The sequence below is a fragment of the Salmo salar genome, chromosome 22 (genome assembly GCF_965601325.2).
Source record: "Salmo salar chromosome 22, fSalSal1, whole genome shotgun sequence".
In the NCBI taxonomy this organism is placed as follows: Eukaryota; Metazoa; Chordata; class Actinopteri; order Salmoniformes; family Salmonidae; genus Salmo; species Salmo salar.
Genome location: NC_138312.1, coordinates 58,419,393 through 58,438,220, shown reverse-complemented (window position 1 = coordinate 58,438,220; position 18,828 = coordinate 58,419,393). Strand labels below are relative to the sequence as shown.

The window sequence follows — 18,828 nt, the reverse complement described above, 5'->3', positions numbered from 1 at the left end:
CCATCTACGGAATTGTTCTTAGGCATTGTGCTTATACATCTCATTACTTGCTCTTTGGATTTTTATGCTGGGTATCTGTATAGCACTTTGTGACAACTGGTGATGAAAAAAGGGCTTTATAAATACATTTGATTGATTGTTTGAATGTTTTCCAATAATAAAACTTATTGCAAGGGTGTAAAGTGGATTAACATGTGATGTGATCGAATAATCAAGGAATTGCAATAATCTTCAGGTGGAATTAAACATACTATGATAACCACTGAGGGTTGCAAGTTAGAAATGACTTAGTTTATTCAGAAGACATCTACTTTGAGTTTGGTGTGGTAAGAGACAAACCTTGCATGTATGTGTATATACAGTACCAGTGAAAAGTTTGGAAACACCTACTCATTCAAGGGTTTTTCTTTATTTTTGCTATTTTCGAAATTTTGTATAATAGTGAATACATCGAAACTATGAAATAGCATATATGAAAACAAGCCTTAACCAAAAAAGTGTTAAACAAATACAAATATATTTTATATTTGAGATTCTTCAAAGTAGCCACCCTTTGCCTTGATGACAGCTTTAAACACTCTTGGCATTCTCTCAACCAGCTTCATGAGGTAGTCACATTTCAATTTCAATTAACAGTTGAGCCTTGTTAAAACTTAATATGTGGAATTTCATTCCTTCTTAATACGTTTGAGCCAATCAGTAGTGTTGTGACAAGATAGGGGTGGTATACAAAAGATAGCCCAATTTGGTAAAAGATCAAGTCCATATTATGGCAAGAACAGCTCAAATAAGCAAATAGAAATGACAGTTCATTATTACTTAAAGACATGAAGGTCATGTCTTTTAATATTTCTTCAAGTGCAGTCGCAAAACCCATCATGCGCTATGATGAAACTGGCTCTCATGAGGACTGCCATAGGAATGGAAGACCCAGAGTTACATCTGCTGCAGAGGATAAGTTCATTAGAGTTACCAGCCTCAGAAATTTCAGCCTAAATAAATGCTTCACAGAGTTCAAGTAACAGACACACCTCAACATCAACTGTTCAGAGGAGACTGCGTGAATCAGGCCTTCATGGTCGAATGGCTGCAAAGAAACCACTACTAAAGGACACCAATAAGAAAAATACAACCGCTTTGGCCAAGAAATCAATGGACATTAGACCGGTGGAAATCTATCATTTGGTCTGATGAGTCTAATTTAAGATTTTTGGTTGCAACCGGTATGTCTTTGTGAAACGCAGAGTATTCGAATGGATGATCTCTGCATGTGTAGTTCCCACTGTGAAGCATGGAGGAGGAGGTGTGATGGTGTCGGGGTGCTTTGCTGGTGACACTTTCAGTGATGTATTTACAATTCAAGGCACACTTAACCAGCATGGCTACCACAGCATTCTGCAGCGGTACGCCATCCCATCTGGTTTGCGCTTAGTGGGACTATCATGTGTTTTTCAACAGGACAATCACCCAACACACCTCCAGGCTGTGTAAGGGCTATTTGACCAAGAAGGTGAGTGATGGAGTGCTGCATCAGGTGATATGGCCTCCACAATCACCTGACCTCAAGTCAATTAAGATAGTTTGGGATGAGTTGGACCACAGAGTGAAGGAAAAGCAGCCAACAAATGCTCAGCAAATGTTGGAAAGCCGTTGGAAAAGCATTCCAGGTGAAGCTGGTTGAGATAATGCCAAAAGTGTGCAAAGCTGTCATCAAGGCAAAGGGTGGCTACTTTGAAGAATCTAAAATCTGAACTATATTTTGATTTGTTTCACACTTTTTTGTTTACTAGATGATTTCATATGTGTTATTTCATAGTTTTGATGTCTTCACAAGTATTCTACAATGTAGAAAATAGTAAAATAAAGAAAAACCCTTGAATCGGTAGGTGTGTCCAAACTTTTCACTGGTACTGTATTTTTGTTTGTATGTATGCTAGAATCTAACAAATGGATAAACATGTAGACATCCTATAATTGTCAACCAAACAATTTCACTCTAGCTTTAGGAAGACACTGATCCTCGTTCTTCATAAGCATCGACTGCTAATCAAACGTTTCGGATAGTGATTGTTTTTCTCTTTTGGGATGTCCTTGACAACTGTGATCAATTAGACAATCAACAAGATGTAGTTGACCACATAAGAGCCTATAGGGGATGTTTCTTTCATTAATGTAGCAGATGTAACAGACATGAGCGAGCAGGCTATTGAAATCAAAGTTTATTTGTCACGTGCGCCGAATACAACAGGTGTAGACCTTATAGTGAAAGGCTTACTTACAGGCTGTAACCAATAGTGCAAAAAAGGTGTTAGGTGAACAATAGGTAAGTAAAGAAATAAAAACAGTAAAAAGACAGGCTATATACAGTAGCGAGGCTATATACAGACACCGGTTAGTCAGGCTGATTGAGGTAGTATGTACATGTAGATATGCTTAAAGTGACTATGCATATATGATGAACAGAGAGTAGCAGTAGCATAAAAGAGAGGTTGGCGGTTGGTGGGTGGCAGGACACAATGCAGATAGCCCGGTTAGCCAATGTGCATTGTGTCCCGCCACCCACCACCCACCACCCACCAACCCCTCTAGCAGCCGTCGTGCGGTGATGTCACCCTCCCTGAGATCTGAAATCAACTGTCTATCACGGTTTGACAGTTGACCTTAGTCTTGCCCTCAGCTAGTATTGGCGACTTTGAATGACAGAGTGTTGTATACAGAGGGTTCAGAGATCAAGCCCCGGGTAGGGAAGACAGGGATGAATTTCACTCTGTTAGATTTCTATGAGGAGAATTTTGGGCTTCAGCAATGTTCTATGGTCCTCAATTTTCTTTTTAAATATTTAAATTTAACCTTTATTTAAGCAGGCAAGTCAGTTAAGAACAAATTCTTATTTACAATGACTGGATACCCCGGCCAAACCCGGACGACGCTGGGCCAATTGTGTGCGGCCCTACTGTAGTGACGCCTCTTGCACTGAGATGCAGTGCTTTAGACCGCTGCGGCACTTGGGCACCCAAATATATGGTCAATATATGGTCCTCAATATACTATGGTCCTCAATATACTATGGTCCTCAATATATGGTCCTCAATAAATGGGCCTCAGTAACTGGTCCTCAATACACTATGTACCTCAATATGTGGTCCTCAATATATGGTCCTCAATTTGTGGTCCTCAATATATGGTCCTCAATACATGGTCCTCAATAACTGGTCCTCAATAACTGGTCCCCAATATACTATGGTCCTCAATCTACTATGGTCCTCAATCTACTATGGTCCTCAATATACTATGGTCCTCAATATGTGGTCGTCAATATGTGGTCCACAATATATTGTCCTCAATATGGTCCTCAATATACTATGGTCCTCAATATATGGTCCTCTATATATGGTCCTCTATATATTTACATTTTAGCCATTTAGCAGACGCTCTTATCCAGAGCGACTTACAAATTGGTGCATTCACCTATAATATCCAGTGGAACAACCACTTTACAATAGTGCATCTAAATCTTTTAAGGGGGGGGGGTTCGAAGGATTACCTTATCCTAACCCAGGTATTCCTTGAAGAGGTGGGGTTTCAGGTGTCTCCGGAAGGTGGTGATTGACTCCGCTGTCCTGGCGTCGTGAGGGAGCTTGTTCCACCATTGGGGTGCCAGAGCAGCGAACAGTTTTGACTGGGCTGAGCGGGAACTGTGCTTCCTCAGAGGTAGGGAGGCGAGCAGGCCAGAGGTGGATGAACGGAGTGCCCTTGTTTGGGTGTAGGGCCTGATCAGAGCCTGAAGGTACGGAGGTGCCGTTCCCCTAACAGCTCCGTAGGCAAGCACCATGGTCTTGTAGCGGATGCGAGCTTCGACTGGAAGCCAGTGGAGAGAGCGGAGGAGCGGGGTGGCGTGAGAGAACTTGGGAAGGTTGAACACCAGACGGGCTGCGGCGTTCTGGATGAGTTGTAGGGGTTTAATGGCACAGGCAGGGAGCCCAGCCAACAGCGAGTTGCAGTAATCCAGACGGGAGATGACAAGTGCCTGGATTAGGACCTGCGCCGCTTCCTGTGTGAGGCAGGGTCGTACTCTGCGAATGTTGTAGAGCATGAACCTGCAGGATCGGGTCACCGCCTTGATGTTGGTGGAGAACGACAGGGTGTTGTCCAGGGTCACGCCAAGGCTCTTAGCACTCTGGGAGGAGGACACAAGGGAGTTGTCAACCGTGATGGCGAGATCATGGAACGGGCAGTCCTTCCCCGGGAGGAAGAGCAGCTCCGTCTTGCCGAGGTTCAGCTTGAGGTGGTGATCCGTCATCCACACTGATATGTCTGCCAGACATGCAGAGATGCGATTCGCCACCTGGTTGTCAGAAGGGGGAAAGGAGAAGATTAATTGTGTGTCATCTGCATAGCAATGATATGAGAGACCATGTGAGGATATGACAGAGCCAAGTGACTTGGTGTATAGCGAGGAATATATGGTCCTCAATATACTATGGTCCTCAATATATGGTCCTCAATGTACTATGGTCCTCAATATATAGTCCTCAATATATAGTCCTCTATATATGGTCCTCAATATACAACGGTCCTCAATATATGGTCCTCAATATACTATGGTCCTCAATATACTATGGACCTCAATATATGGTCCTCAATATGTGGTCCACAATATATGGTCCTGAAAAATTTAAATTAAGGTCCTCTTTGGATTGAAGAGTCTGCAAAAGGTTATAGAGTACGTTATTATATTATTACTAGCTTATAAACTAACGAGACATTGAGATGGACAGCCTACTAACATCCACTGGTTAAAGAACCAGTCATTGTAATGTAATGCACATGTAATGCAGTTGATTAACATCACACTTCGGCATTGCCAGAGGTCTATGCTTGACAGAGGTCTATGTTTTAACGTAATCAGTTACTGGTTCACATGTGCCAACACAATCACAGTTAGCGGGTCCAGTAAACCCATTGTAAAAAGCCTGTCATCTGAGGTTTTGCCTTCTGCCCTAACATCTTTCGTTATCTCCCTTTATTAATCACAGGATGACTATAATACAGTGTTGTGTACCAAATGGCACCCTATTCCATATATAGTGCACTACTTTCAACCAGGGCCCATAGGGAATATGGTGCCATTTGGGATACAGAGTGTTACGCAACTTTTTAATTCGCTTTTTACTCACCAAAAGGGCTTTCTCTTCCTGATTGCAGGGTTTTGTTCTTTATCGTTCTGGGTTATCTCCGCTCCCATAATCCTCTACTCTATTTATCCTGGGGGTGTTTGTGTGTTCCTGCTCTCACCGCTTCACGTCGCCACAGATCATCTGGCCAATTAGGCTCAGTCATTTCCAACAGGCTGTGGAGGCAGAGAAATATCTACATTGATTTCTTGTGCAGCGTACTGGAGCACAGATTAGACGAGGATTTCCTATCCGCAAGTTTCTCAGGTAGCAGCCAGTATAACTACATTTTAAACATCCATAGAAACTAAATAGAAAGGAAACTCCAGCACACTAGTGATGTTGATGCTTCCAAACATTAAATTGATTATAAACCAACAATGAGTTTAACTTTTTCAGACCTCCATGGAATGCCTCCTTTTTTGGGGGGAGGAAGGGGGGGTTGGGGGGCATTGTAAGGCAATGCAGAGGCGTGACTGGCATGTCTTTATTTAACTTTGGATCTGCTTGAGATAAACCGTGCAATGGAAGATGCTGTGTACTGTGCTCTCAGAGAGGGATACAGGGAGTGGGTGGCGGAAACACCTGGTGCCTGGCGGATGGTCGGCTAAATAATGGCTAGTAAGAGAGAAGTATCTGGAGTGGTGGTCATTTATATGCTAATGGTCGCCGGAGGGGATGATTGTCGTTTTACAGGCTCCTAACCAACTGTGCAATTTTTTAAACTTAAAAAAAAAACGTTTGTAACTGATTTTGTACATAATGTTACTGCTACCGTCTCCAACGACCGAAAAGAGCTTCTGAATATCTGAACAGCGATTACTCGCCTCGAATTGGACAAAGATTTTTTTCTTTAATGAGTCTGACACGAAGGATATACTGTACTGCTTCTCCCAAGACCAGGCCCAAATCCCCTTCTTTCGCAGGCAGAGAAGATGGAAATACAGGGGTCGGAGATAGGGATGTCTTGTGCGAATTAGTCGGCGAGGGGGTAACCCACCTCTATCATCCGTTCTATTGGCCAACGTGCAATCATTGGAAAATATACTGATTGATCTCTTTTCAAGATTACCCTACCAACGGGACATTAGAAACTGTAATATCTTATGTTTAAGGCAGACCACCATAAAGTGAAGGTAACCTGCCTAAATGACTACTGCCCGGTTGCACTCACATTAGTAGCCATGAAGGCCTTTGAAAGGCTGGTCATGACTCACATCAATACCATCATCCAGGGAAACCCTAGACCCACTCCAATTCGCATACCAGCCCAACAGATCATCAGATGACGCAATCTCAATCGCACTACACCCTGCCCTTTCCCACCTGGACAAAAGGAACACATACTGTATGTGAAAATGCTGTTCATTTACTACATCTCAGCGTTCAACACCAAAGTGCCCACGAAGCTCATCACTAAGCTAAGCACCCTGGGACTAAACATCTCCTTCTGCAACTGGATCCTAAACTTCCTGACGGACTGCCCCAGGTGATAAGGGTAGGCAACAACACATCTGCCACACTGATCCTCAACACTGGGGCCCCTCAGGGGTACGTACTTAGTCCCTTCTTGTACTCCCTGTTCACCCACGACTTCGTGGCATTGCACGACTCCAACACCCTCATCAAGTTTGCTGATGACACGACAGTGGTAGGCATGATCACCGATGGCATTGAGACAGCCTACAAGGAGGAGGTCAGTGACTTGGCAGTGTGGTGCCAGGACAACAACCTCTCCCTCAACGTCAATAAGACGAAGGAGCTGATTGTGGACTATTGGAGAAAGAGGGAAGAGCAGTCCCCCATCTACATCGACGGGGCTGTAGTGGAGCGGGCCGAGAGCGTCAAGTTCCTTGGCATCCACATCACTAAAGACTTAACATGGTCCACACAAACCCATACAGTCGTGAAGAGGGCACGTCAGCACTTCTTCCCTCTCAGGAGGCTGAACAGATTTGGCATGATCCTCATAAAATCTACAGCTGCTCCATCGAGAGCATCACACATACTACACGGACACCCCCACACAAAACCTCCACACATTCACACACACACACACACACACACACACACACACACACACACACACACACACACACACACACACACACACACACACACACACACACACACACACACACACACACACACACACACTCATATGCTGCTGCTACTCTGTTCTGTATTCATACTTCTATTATTATCTATTCTGATGCCTAGTCAATTTAACCTGACTTTACGTACATATCTACCTCAAATACCTTATTATTATCTATCCTGATGCCTAGTCACTTTACCCTGCCTTCATGTACAAATCTACCTCAAATACCTTATTATTATCTATCCTGATCTATCCTAGTCAGTTTACCCTGCCTTCATGTACAAATCTACCTCAAATACCTTATTATTATCTATCCTGGTGCCTAGTCAATTTAACCTGACTTTATGTACATATCTACCTCAAATACCTTATTATTATTATCTATCCTGATGCCTAGTCAATTTAACCTGACTTTATGTACATATCTACCTCAAATACCTTATTATTATTATATATCCTGATGCCTAGTCACTTTACCCTGCCTTCATGTACAAATCTATCTCAAATACCTTATTATTATCTATCCTGATCTATCCTAGTCAGTTTACCCTGCCTTCATGTACAAATCTACCTCAAATACCTTATTATTATCTATCCTGATGCCTAGTCAATTTAACCTGACTTTATGTACATATCTACCTCAAATACCTTATTATTATTATATATCCTGATGCCTAGTCACTTTACCCTGCCTTCATGTACAAATCTACCTCAAATACTTCACACCCCTGCACATTGATCTGGTACTGTTATTCCCTGTATATAGCTCCACGTTGATCTGGTACTCCCTGTATATAGCTCCACGTTGATCTGGTACTCCCTGTATATAGCTCCACGTTGATCTGGTACTCCCTGTATATAGCTCTATATTGATCTGGTACTGGTACTCCCTGTATATAGCTCTACATTGATCTGATACTGGTAGTTCCTGTATATAGCTCCACATTGATCTGGTACTGGTACTTCCTGTATATAGCTCCACATTGATCTGGTACTGGTACTTCCTGTATATAGCTCCACATTGATCTGGTACTGGTACTTCCTGTATATAGCTCTACATTGATCTGATACTGGTAGTTCCTGTATATAGCTCCACATTGATCTGGTACTGGTACTTCCTGTATATAGCTCCACATTGATCTGGTACTGGTACTTCCTGTATATAGCTCCACATTGATCTGGTACTGGTACTTCCTGTATATAGCTCCACATTGATCTGGTACTTCCTGTATATAACTCCACATTGATCTGGTACTTCCTGTATATAGCTCCACATTGATCTGGTACTGGTACTTCCTGTATATAGCTCCACATTGATCTGGTACTTCTTGTATGTAGCTCCACATTGATCTGGTACTTCCTGTATATAGCTCCACATTGATTTGGTACTTCCTGTATATAGCTCCATTCTTGTGTATTTTCTTCCTCTTGTGTTACTACTGTATTTTAATTTGTATTGTTATTATTTAACTCTCCATTGTTGAGAAGGTACGCATTTCCCTAAGTAAGACTTTCATGGTAAAGTCTACACCAGTTGTATTCGGCACATGTGACAAATACAATTTGATTTGAAAGTATTTTTACTTAGTTACTTTACACTACTGGTCTTTCTCAAGGAGGGTATACTTGTGCAAATGCAATGTAGAGTCCCGCACACTGTTAATTGCTGCTGCAGTTTTATTGTACAATGTTTCGACCTGAACGTCTTCATCAGGTAGACTATTTGCGAAAACTTGTACACCGCTTTGTGTTACGTAATAATGTGCTTTGATTATTTTAAGCAAAGGGACTACAATTGTTTTTTGTTAACTTTTACGGTAATATCCTGCTGGCCTGAATTAGTCTACACAGTGACGTGACCCCCTACTACCCAGAAACCATTTCCCTGGTGCTTGTGCTTAACTTTGTTTCCCTCATCAACAACGGATGGAGATTTATCAGTGTGTTGCCATGGATGTGGCTTGCGGGCTATGCCGCTTACTGACTTACTCAATATTTTGTGTGTGTGTGTGTGTGTGTGTGTGTGTGTGTGTGTGTGTGTGTGTGTGTGTGTGTGTGTGTGTGTGTGTGTGTGTGTGTGTGTGTGTGTGTGTGTGTGTGTGTGTGTGTGTGTGTGTGTTTATTTATAAATCCATTAGTCCTGGTAGGGATTTATAGGGATGTGAGTTTTAACACAGGCCATAGTACAGAGTCTTAATTTGATTAGCCCGTTCCTGTGTGATTTCATGACATGGCTTAGACGTTTATTAGTGAAACACACACACACACACACACACACACACACACACACACACACACACACACACACACACACACACACACACACACACACACACACACACACACACACACACACACACACACACACACACACACACACAATCACACACCTACACACACAAACCTACACCTACACACTCACACACCTACACACACTCACACACCTACACACACACACACACACACACACACACACACACACACACACACACACACACCTACACACACACACCTACACACACACACACTCACACCTACACACACACCAACACACACACAGTCGTGCACAGCTAACCTGGGGATATATAATTCAGTCTCATTCAAAATCCTTTTTTCCTTAACCCCTAACCCTGACCCTAACCCTGACCCTAACCTTAACCCTAAACATTTACATTTACATTACATTTAAGTCATTTAGCAGACGCTCTTATCCAGAGCGACTTTTAAACCTAACCCTGACCCTAACCTTAACCCTAACGCTAACCCAAAAACCTAACCTTAACCCTAAACCTAACCATAACCCTAAACTAAATTCTAACCCTAAAACTAATTCTAACCTTAACCCTAAACCTAATTCTAACCCTAGCTCCTAACCCTAACCCGAATTCTAACCCTAACACTAATTCTAACCTTAAACCTAATTCTAACCTTAACCCTAAACCCCCTAGAAATAGCATTTCACGTTGTGGGGACCAACAAAATGTCCCCAGTTGGTCAAATTTGTGTTTGTTTACTATTCTTGTGGGGATGTTAGGTCCCCATAAGTATAGATAAAAACACGTCCACACACACCTACACACACACACACACACACACACACACACACACACACACACACACACACACACACACACACACACACACACACACGTACACACAAACATGTACAAACACACGTACACACACATGTACACACATGTACAAACACACTCACACAAACCGTGTTTTAGTGTGTCATGAACCATAAATCCAGCACATAATGTATCTCCATGGATATAACCACGTATAGTGGCTAAAAAGGGTTTCACTTGCTACATTAAACAACGCTGCATGATCCCCTTAAAGATGATATCTGCTCAGGTGTAGTTCAAGTAGGGTTCAGTCAGTTACAGGTGCTTCCATTGCTAAGGAATACATTCCTCTTTTATTAGGACATGAGACAACCTACAAGGCCTAGGTGGATATAGAGGTAGTTTACAGACCAGCTAGGCAGACTTAGGTAGATATAGAGGTAGTTCACAGACCAAATCAAATCAAATTTTATTAGTCACATGCACCGAATACAACACCTTACAGTGAATTGCTTACTTACGAGCCCCTAACTAACAGTGCAGTTAAGGTTAAGAGATTAAAGTAACAAGTAATTAAAGAGCAGCAGTAAAAAATAACAATATATACAAGGGGGTGCCAGTACAGAGTCAATGTGCGGGGTCACCGGTTAGTTGATGTAGTATGTACATGTAGGTAGAGTTAATTAAAGTGACTGTGCATAGATGACAACAGGGAGTGGCAGTGGTGTGGAGAAGGGAGGGGGGGGGGGGCAATGAGAATAGTCTGGGTAGACATTTGACTAGATGTTCAGGAGTCTTATGGCTTGGGGGTAGAAGCTGTTTAGAAGCCTCTTGGACCTAGACTTGGCGCTCCAGTACCGCTTGCCGTGTGGTAGCAGAGAGAACAGTCTATGTCTAGGGTGGCTGGAGTATTTTACATTTATTAGGGCCTTCCTCTGACACCGCCTGGTATAGAGGTCCTGGATGGCAGGAAGCTTGGCCCCAGTGATGTACTGGGCCGTTCGCACTACCCTCTGTAGTGCCTTGTGGTCGGAGGCCGTGCAGTTGCCATATCAGGCAGTGATGCAACCGTCAAGATGCTCTCGATGGTGCAGCTGTAGAACCTTTTGAGGATCTGAGGACCCATGCCAAATCTTTCAGTCTCCTGAGGGGGAAAATGTTTTGTCATTCCCGCTTCACGACTGTCATGGTGTGCTTGGCCCATGCTAGTTTGTTGGTGATGTGGACACCAAGGAACTTGAAGCTCTGAACCTGCTCCATCGATGAGAATGGGGGCGTGCTCTGTTCTCTTTTTCCTGTAGTCTACAATCATCTCCTTTGTCTTGATCACGTTGATGGAGAGGTTGTTGCCCTGGCACCACAAGGCCAGGTCTCTGACCTCCTCCCTATAGGCTGTCTCGTTGTTGTCGGTGATGAGGCCTACCACTGTTGTGTCATCGGCAGATTTAATGATGGTGTTGGAGTCGTGCCTGGCCGTGTAGTCATGAGTGAACAGGGACTACAGGAGGGGGCAGAGCACGCACCCCTGAGGGGCCCCTGTGTTGAAGATCAGTGTGGAGGATGTGTTGTTACCTACCTTTACCACCTGGGGGCGGCCCGTCAGGAAGTCCAGGATCCAGTTGCAGAGGGAGGTGTTTAGTCCCAGGGTCCTTAGCTTATTGATGAGCTTTGAGGGCACTATGGTGTTGAATGCTGAGCTATAGTCAATGAATAGCATTCTCACATAGATGTTCCTTTTGTCCAGGTGGGAAAGGGCAGTGTGGAGCGCAATAGAGAATGCATCATCTGTGAATCTGTAGGAGCGGTATGCAAATTGGAGTGGGTCTAGGGTTTCTGCGATAATGGATAATGGTGTTGGTGTGAGCCATGACCAGCCTTTCAAAGCATTTCATGGCTACAGACATGAGTGCTACGGGCCGGTAGTCATTTAGGCAGGTTACCTTAGTGTTCTTTGGCACAGGCACTGTGGTGGTCTGCTTAAAACATGTTGGTATTACAGACTCGGACAGGGAGAGGTTGAAAATGTCAGTGAAGACGCTTGCTAGTTGGTCAGCGCATGCTCGCAGTACACATTCTAGTATCCCGTCTGGCCCTGCAGCCTTGTGAATGTTGTCCTGTCTAAAGATCTTACTCACATCGGCTGCGGAGAGCGTGATCACACAGTCTTCCGGTACAGCTGGTGCTCTCATGCATGTTTCAGTGTTATTTGCCTCGAAGCGAGCATAGAAGTTGTTTAGCTCGTCCGGTAGGCTCGTGTCACTTGGCAGCTCTTGGCTGTGCTTCCCTTTGAAGTCTGTAATGGTTTGCAGGCCCTGTCACATCCGTCAAGCGTCAGAGCCGGTGTAGTATGACTCAATCTTAGTTCTGTATTGAAGCTTTGCCTGTTTGATGGTTTGTCAGAGGGCATAACGGGATTTCTTATAAACTTCCGGGTTAGAGTCCCGCTCCCTGAAAGCGGCAGCTCTAGCCATTAGCTCAGTGCAGATGCTGCCTGTAATCCATGGCTTCTGGTTGGTGTGTGTACGTACAGTCACTGTGGGGACGACGTCATCAATGTACTTATTGATGAAGCCAATGACAGATGTGGTGTAGAAAGCTTACATTCTTGTTAATCTAACTGTACTGTCCAAGTTACAGTGGCTATTACAGTGAAATAATACAGTACTATTTTTTGAGGAGAGTGCACAATTATGAACTTGAAAATGTATGAATTAACCAATTAGGCACATTTGGGCAGTCTTGATACAACATTTTTGAACATATATGCAATGGTTCATTGGATCAGTCTAAAACGTTGCACATACACTGCTGCCATCTAGTGGCCAAAGTCTAAATTGCGCCTTGCCTGGAATAATACATTATGGCCTTTCAATTGCATTTCAAAGATACGCATGTTTTTTTCTTTGTATTATCTTTTACCGGATCTAATGTGTTATATTCTCCTACATTAAATTCACACTTCAAAGTGTTTCCTTTCAAATGAATATGTATATTGTTGCTTCAGGTCCTGAGCTACAAGCAGTTCGATTTGGAGTATGTCATTTTAGGAGAAAATTGGAAGAAAAAGGGGCAGATACTTAAGAGTTTTAATTTCCTCAAACCACTCCACTTCACACAACCAATATACACAGGCAGTTAGGAAAGCAAAGGCTAGCTTTTTCTAACAGAAATTTGCATCCTGTATCACAAACTCAGAAAAGTTCTGGGACACTGTAAAGTCCATGGAGAATAAGATAAGGAATGGTATTATTCCATTCCTCCCAGCTGCCCACACCACCGAGGCTAGGAAATACTGTCACCACCGATAAATCCAAGATAATTGAGAATTTCAATAAGCATTTTTCTACGGCTGTCCATGCTTTCCACCTGGCTGATGTTCTGAAAGTGTTGCAAAATCTGGGCCCCTACAAATTAGGTGGGCTAGACAATCTGGACCCTCTCTAAAATTATCCGCCGCAATTGTTGTAACCCCTATTACTAGCCTGTTCAACCTCTCTTTCGTATCGTCTGAGATCCCCAAAGATTGGAAAGCTGTCGCGGTCATCCCCCTCTTCAAAGGTGGAGACACTCTAGACCCAAACTGTTACAGACCTATATCTATCATACCCTGCCTTTCTAAGGTCTTCGAAAGCCAATTTAACAAACAGATCACCGACCATTTCGAATCCCACCGTACATTCTCCGCTATGCAATCTGGTTTCCGAGCTAGTCATGGGTGCACCTCAGCCACGCTCAAGGTACTAAACAAAATCATAACCACCATTGATAGAAGACAATACTGTGCAGCCGTATTCATCGATCTGGCCAAGGCTTTCAACTCTGTTAATCACCACATTCTTATCGGCAGACTCAACAGCCTTGGTTTCTCAAATGATTGCCTCGCCTGGTTCACCAACTCCTTCTCAGACAGAGTTCAGTGTGTCAAATCGGAGGGCCTGTTGTCCGGACCTCTGGCAGTCTCTATGCGGATGCCACAGGGTTGAATTCTCGGGCTGACTCTTTTCTCTGTATACATCAATGATGTCGCTCTTGCTGCTGGTGATTCTCTGATCCACCTCTATGCAGACGACACCATTCTGTATACCTCTGGCCCTTCTTTTGACACTGTGTTAACTAACCTCCAGACAAGCTTCAATGCCATACAACTCTCCTTCCGTGGCCTCCAACTGCTCTTAAATGCAAGTAAAACTAAATGCATGCTCTTCAACCGATCGCTGCCCGCACCTGCCCGTCCGTCCAGCATCACTACTCTGGATGGTTCTGACTTAGAATATGTGGACAACTACAAATACCTAGGTGTCTTCTTAGACTGTAAACTCTCTTTCCAGACTCATATTTAGCATCTCCAATCCAAAATTAAATCAAGAATCGGCTTCCTATTTCGCAACAAAGCATCCTTCACTCATGCTGCCTTAACATACCCTCGTAAAACTGACTATCCTACCGATCCTTGACTTCGGCGATGTCATTTACAAAATAGTCTCCAACACCCTACTCAGCAAATTGGATGCAGTCTATCACAGTGCCATCCGTTTTGTCACCATAGCCCCATACACTACCCACCACTGCGACCTGTATGCTCTCGTTGGCTGGCCCTCGCTTCACATTCATCGCCAAACCCACTGGCTCCAAGTCATCTACAAGTCTCTGCTAGGAAAGCCCCGCCTTATCTCAGCTCACTGGTCACCACAGCAGCACCCACCGTAGCACGCGCTCCAGCAGGTATATTTCACAGATCACCCTCAAAGCCAATTCCTCCTTTGGCCGCCTTTCCTTCCAGTTCTCTGCTGCCAATGACTGGAACGAATTGCAAAAATCACTGAAACTGGAGACTCATATCTCCCTCACTAACTTTAAGCATCAACTGTCAGAGCAGCTCACAGATCATTGCACCTACACAAAGGCCATCTGTAAATAGCCCATCCACCTACCTCATCCCCATATTGTTTTTTGTTTTTTTGCTCCTTTGCACCTTGCACATTCATCTTCTGCACACCCATCACTCCAGTGTTAATTGCTAAATAGTAATTACTTTGCCACTATGGCCTATTTATTGCCTTACCTCCCTAATCTAGCCTCATTTGCACACACTGTATATACATATTTTCTATTGTGTTATTGACTGTACGTTTGTTTATTCCATGTGTAACTCTGTGTTGTTGTTTGTGTCGCACTGCTTTGCTTTATCTTGGTCAGGTCGCAGTTGTAAATGAGAACTTGTTCTCAACTGACCTACCTGGTTAAATAAAGGTGAAATAAAACAAAAATAATAAAATATATATATTTTTTTCCTTTACTACCAATATCTCAAACCACTTCACTTAGACGTTTTTCCCGTACTACCAATATCTGTTAGCCATATGACTGAACTCTTTCAAGACACAATTTTGCATGAGCTATTCCATCACCTAAGCAACTTTCTAGATGTGATGTTGCTGAGTAATTTGAAAAGAAAGAGTTACAAATATTTTTAAAAGTTAATGACGTCCCGTGGGCAGCTAGCCTATTTCAGGTCCGGCAGCCATTAATATTTAACTGAAGAGTCTTCGTGTGTGTGGCTGCACCTGCGTGTGTGTCTAATCACTCATTAAAATGAGAAGAGACCATGTTGTGGTTCACAGCGTTTCTAAGTACCCAAACTTAGCGTCATGTTGGGATGAGAGAATTGTGATAAGAACAGAGCAAACGGGAAAAAAACTCATGATGAGGGTGAGCAAACGGTGGATTGGTGGCTAAGGGAATTTTTTTTATATGGGATACTAGATACTGCTGCCATTTGACTGTGTATGCAGGTGTTCCCTAGGTTATAGAGCTTATAAATAAATGATGAGAAACAGTATGTCTCATTGAAATGGGGTCAATGTATATAGATCTAGACCTGTTTTCATAAAGCGTCTCAAAGTGTAGATTAGTTTTGCCTTTTTAGATAATAATGAATATGATTACATGGATTGGGTGAGATTACGAGGATAGGGGGACCTGATCCTAGATCAGAGCTCCTACTTCAAGACGCTTTGTTAATATGGGCTCTGATCTAATCATCAGTGAATGACATGGTAATGAAAACCATCCCAGAGACATGTCTGTGCATCACTATTACTGAATATAGACACAGAACAGGCAAAACAAGAACATGTCTGCTAGCCTAGCTGTGTATAGCATCATCAGTCAATATAACCAGAGAAAAAGGCAAAACAAGGAACTGTCTGCTAGCCTAGCTGTGTTTAGCATCATCAGTCAATATAACCAGAGAAAAAGGCAAAACAAGGAACTGTCTGCTAGCCTAGCTGTGTTTAGCATCATTAGGTCAATATAACCAGAGAAACAAACAGGCAAAACGAGGAACTGTCTGCTAGCCTAGCTGTGTTTAGCATCATTTATCAGTCAATATAACCAGAGAAACAGTCAAAAAAAGTACCTGTCTGCTAGTCTATCTGTGTATAGCATCATGTATCCGTCAATCTAACCTGCCTGACAACACGCTTAGAACATCAATCCATCACCATATTACTCAATCAATCACCATGACGAACTGTTTTATCCAGTCTCATCTCCTCTCTTCAAGACTGGGACCGAACACACACCCCGAGTCATAAACCACATTTCCTAGACAGCAAACTGTTAATGAGACAGAAAAAGCCTTCCCTGTCAAGTCAAATAACGAATGTTGTGGGGAATCCGGTTGGCAGTTTAAACTGTACCAGTCTACACCCTATATCCAGACAAAGAGACATATACTACTGTATTTGTAATGTAATCTCTCTCTCATCCCAAATTACACCCTATTCCCTTTGTAGTGCTCTACTCTTGCCCACGTGCCTCATCTAAAGCCTCTTCTTTTGGGGTGCTACTATAGGGCCTCCAAGAGCAGTCAGTACAATGCTTGATATTGTGTGTGTGTGAGGTTAACAGAGAGGGTGACATGAACATTGACTGGTGTGACTAATGCCTGGTATTATGAGGTTATTACCAACTAGAGTGCAAACTAAGGGTTTGCCGACGTGGTCATACTCATATTTGTAATCGTATCCGTAAATTGTCAGTTGATAGTCAGATCGGATGATACTACTCGTAACCCGGGGGGGAAAAAAAAGAAATGTTTTAATATGCCTAAGTATATGTTGTCAAAATATATATCTCTGCACGTTTATAGACTAAACAAACAGCAGAAGGAGGAGGAGCCGCGGAAGGGTGTGTGTGTCTGACCCGTGTCTGTGTCCTAAACTTGCAGCGGGCAGACAAGTTTGCTATGGTCAGAATGCACGTCGACGTTTCATATTTGCTGTCTACCCTCGCCCGCTTGTTAGATATTATGCACATTGATATCTTGATAGAAAACGTCCTTGCCATTTGATTTATCGTAGTAGCAGGCTAACAGGAGGCTGAAGCAGTCTGAATGATCGGACCGAAAAACAGCTTCACTCTATCCAATCAGAGCAGCAGGATCAACGTACAGCCCGCCCTTCTCTTTACAGACAGGCAAACTAGCCAATTGAGTTATTTAGATCACGTCGCACCTCACTTGACTGACTGACATGAGAAAGATGCGTGCTGACACCCGATAATAAAACATTTTCAGATCATGTATAATTACAAAAAAATGATAATTTCTGGATAATCGTATCCAGAAAATTGCCAATATCCGTTATGATACTCTTTTTTTTCCGACTACCCGGCACAACTGTAGTGCATACCAATAGTGTTGGATCTGTGACATCCACTTGTATTGACATCCTCTTGTACATCCGGCCGTGATTGGGAGTCCCATAAGGGGCGGCTCACTATTGTCCCAGCGTCTCCCGGGTTTGGCCGGGGTAGACCGTCGTTGTAAATAAGAATTTGTTCTAAACTGGCTTTCCTAGTTAAATAAAGGTTAAATTAAAAATAAAACACATTTACATGTATTGATCATATTTTCACTAACGCTGCAGAGCTTTTCTCCACGATGAATTGATACAGAAATGATGCAAAAGAGGTGGCAAATAAGTTAGGTTTCTCAGCTGATTGGTTAACATACTGTACATTGAGACATTGTGTGACTAAACTTAACAAAAACAAGAAGAAACTACATTACCAAACCAAGACAAATGATATAAAACACAATGGAAAAAGACTTTGGAGTACCTTATTGAATGATATCATGGGCAGAAAACCTAAAATCCATCGTTCATTGGAGTTGATTTGTCATGGATGGGTCATTTACAAGAAAACCATTCCATATTGCCAATTATTTCAATAAAGTGGAAAAACACAGAAGTGAAATGATAACATTTAACAGTGAACCATCGTTTATATATTTGTTTTAAATGAAATATCTCATAATAAAAGAGAAGGACTGCTGTTTTTAATTTGGTCAGGTTAGTGTAGGAGAGGTGGGGAAATGATTGTTATGCATCGATAATGATGAGCCAGCAGGTATAAACAACCTTGATTTTCGGAAACTATTGAGAATGGGACAGTCTATTTGCTAGATCTTTAACCA

At 42.9% G+C, this 18,828-nt stretch overlaps 1 protein-coding gene across 1 annotated transcript in view; it reads left to right on the top strand.

Moving 5' to 3' along the window:
- grm7 (glutamate metabotropic receptor 7) overlaps nt 1-18,828 on the top strand; it is a 358,641-nt gene that overhangs the window by 100,688 nt on the left and 239,125 nt on the right. The window lies entirely within an intron of this gene.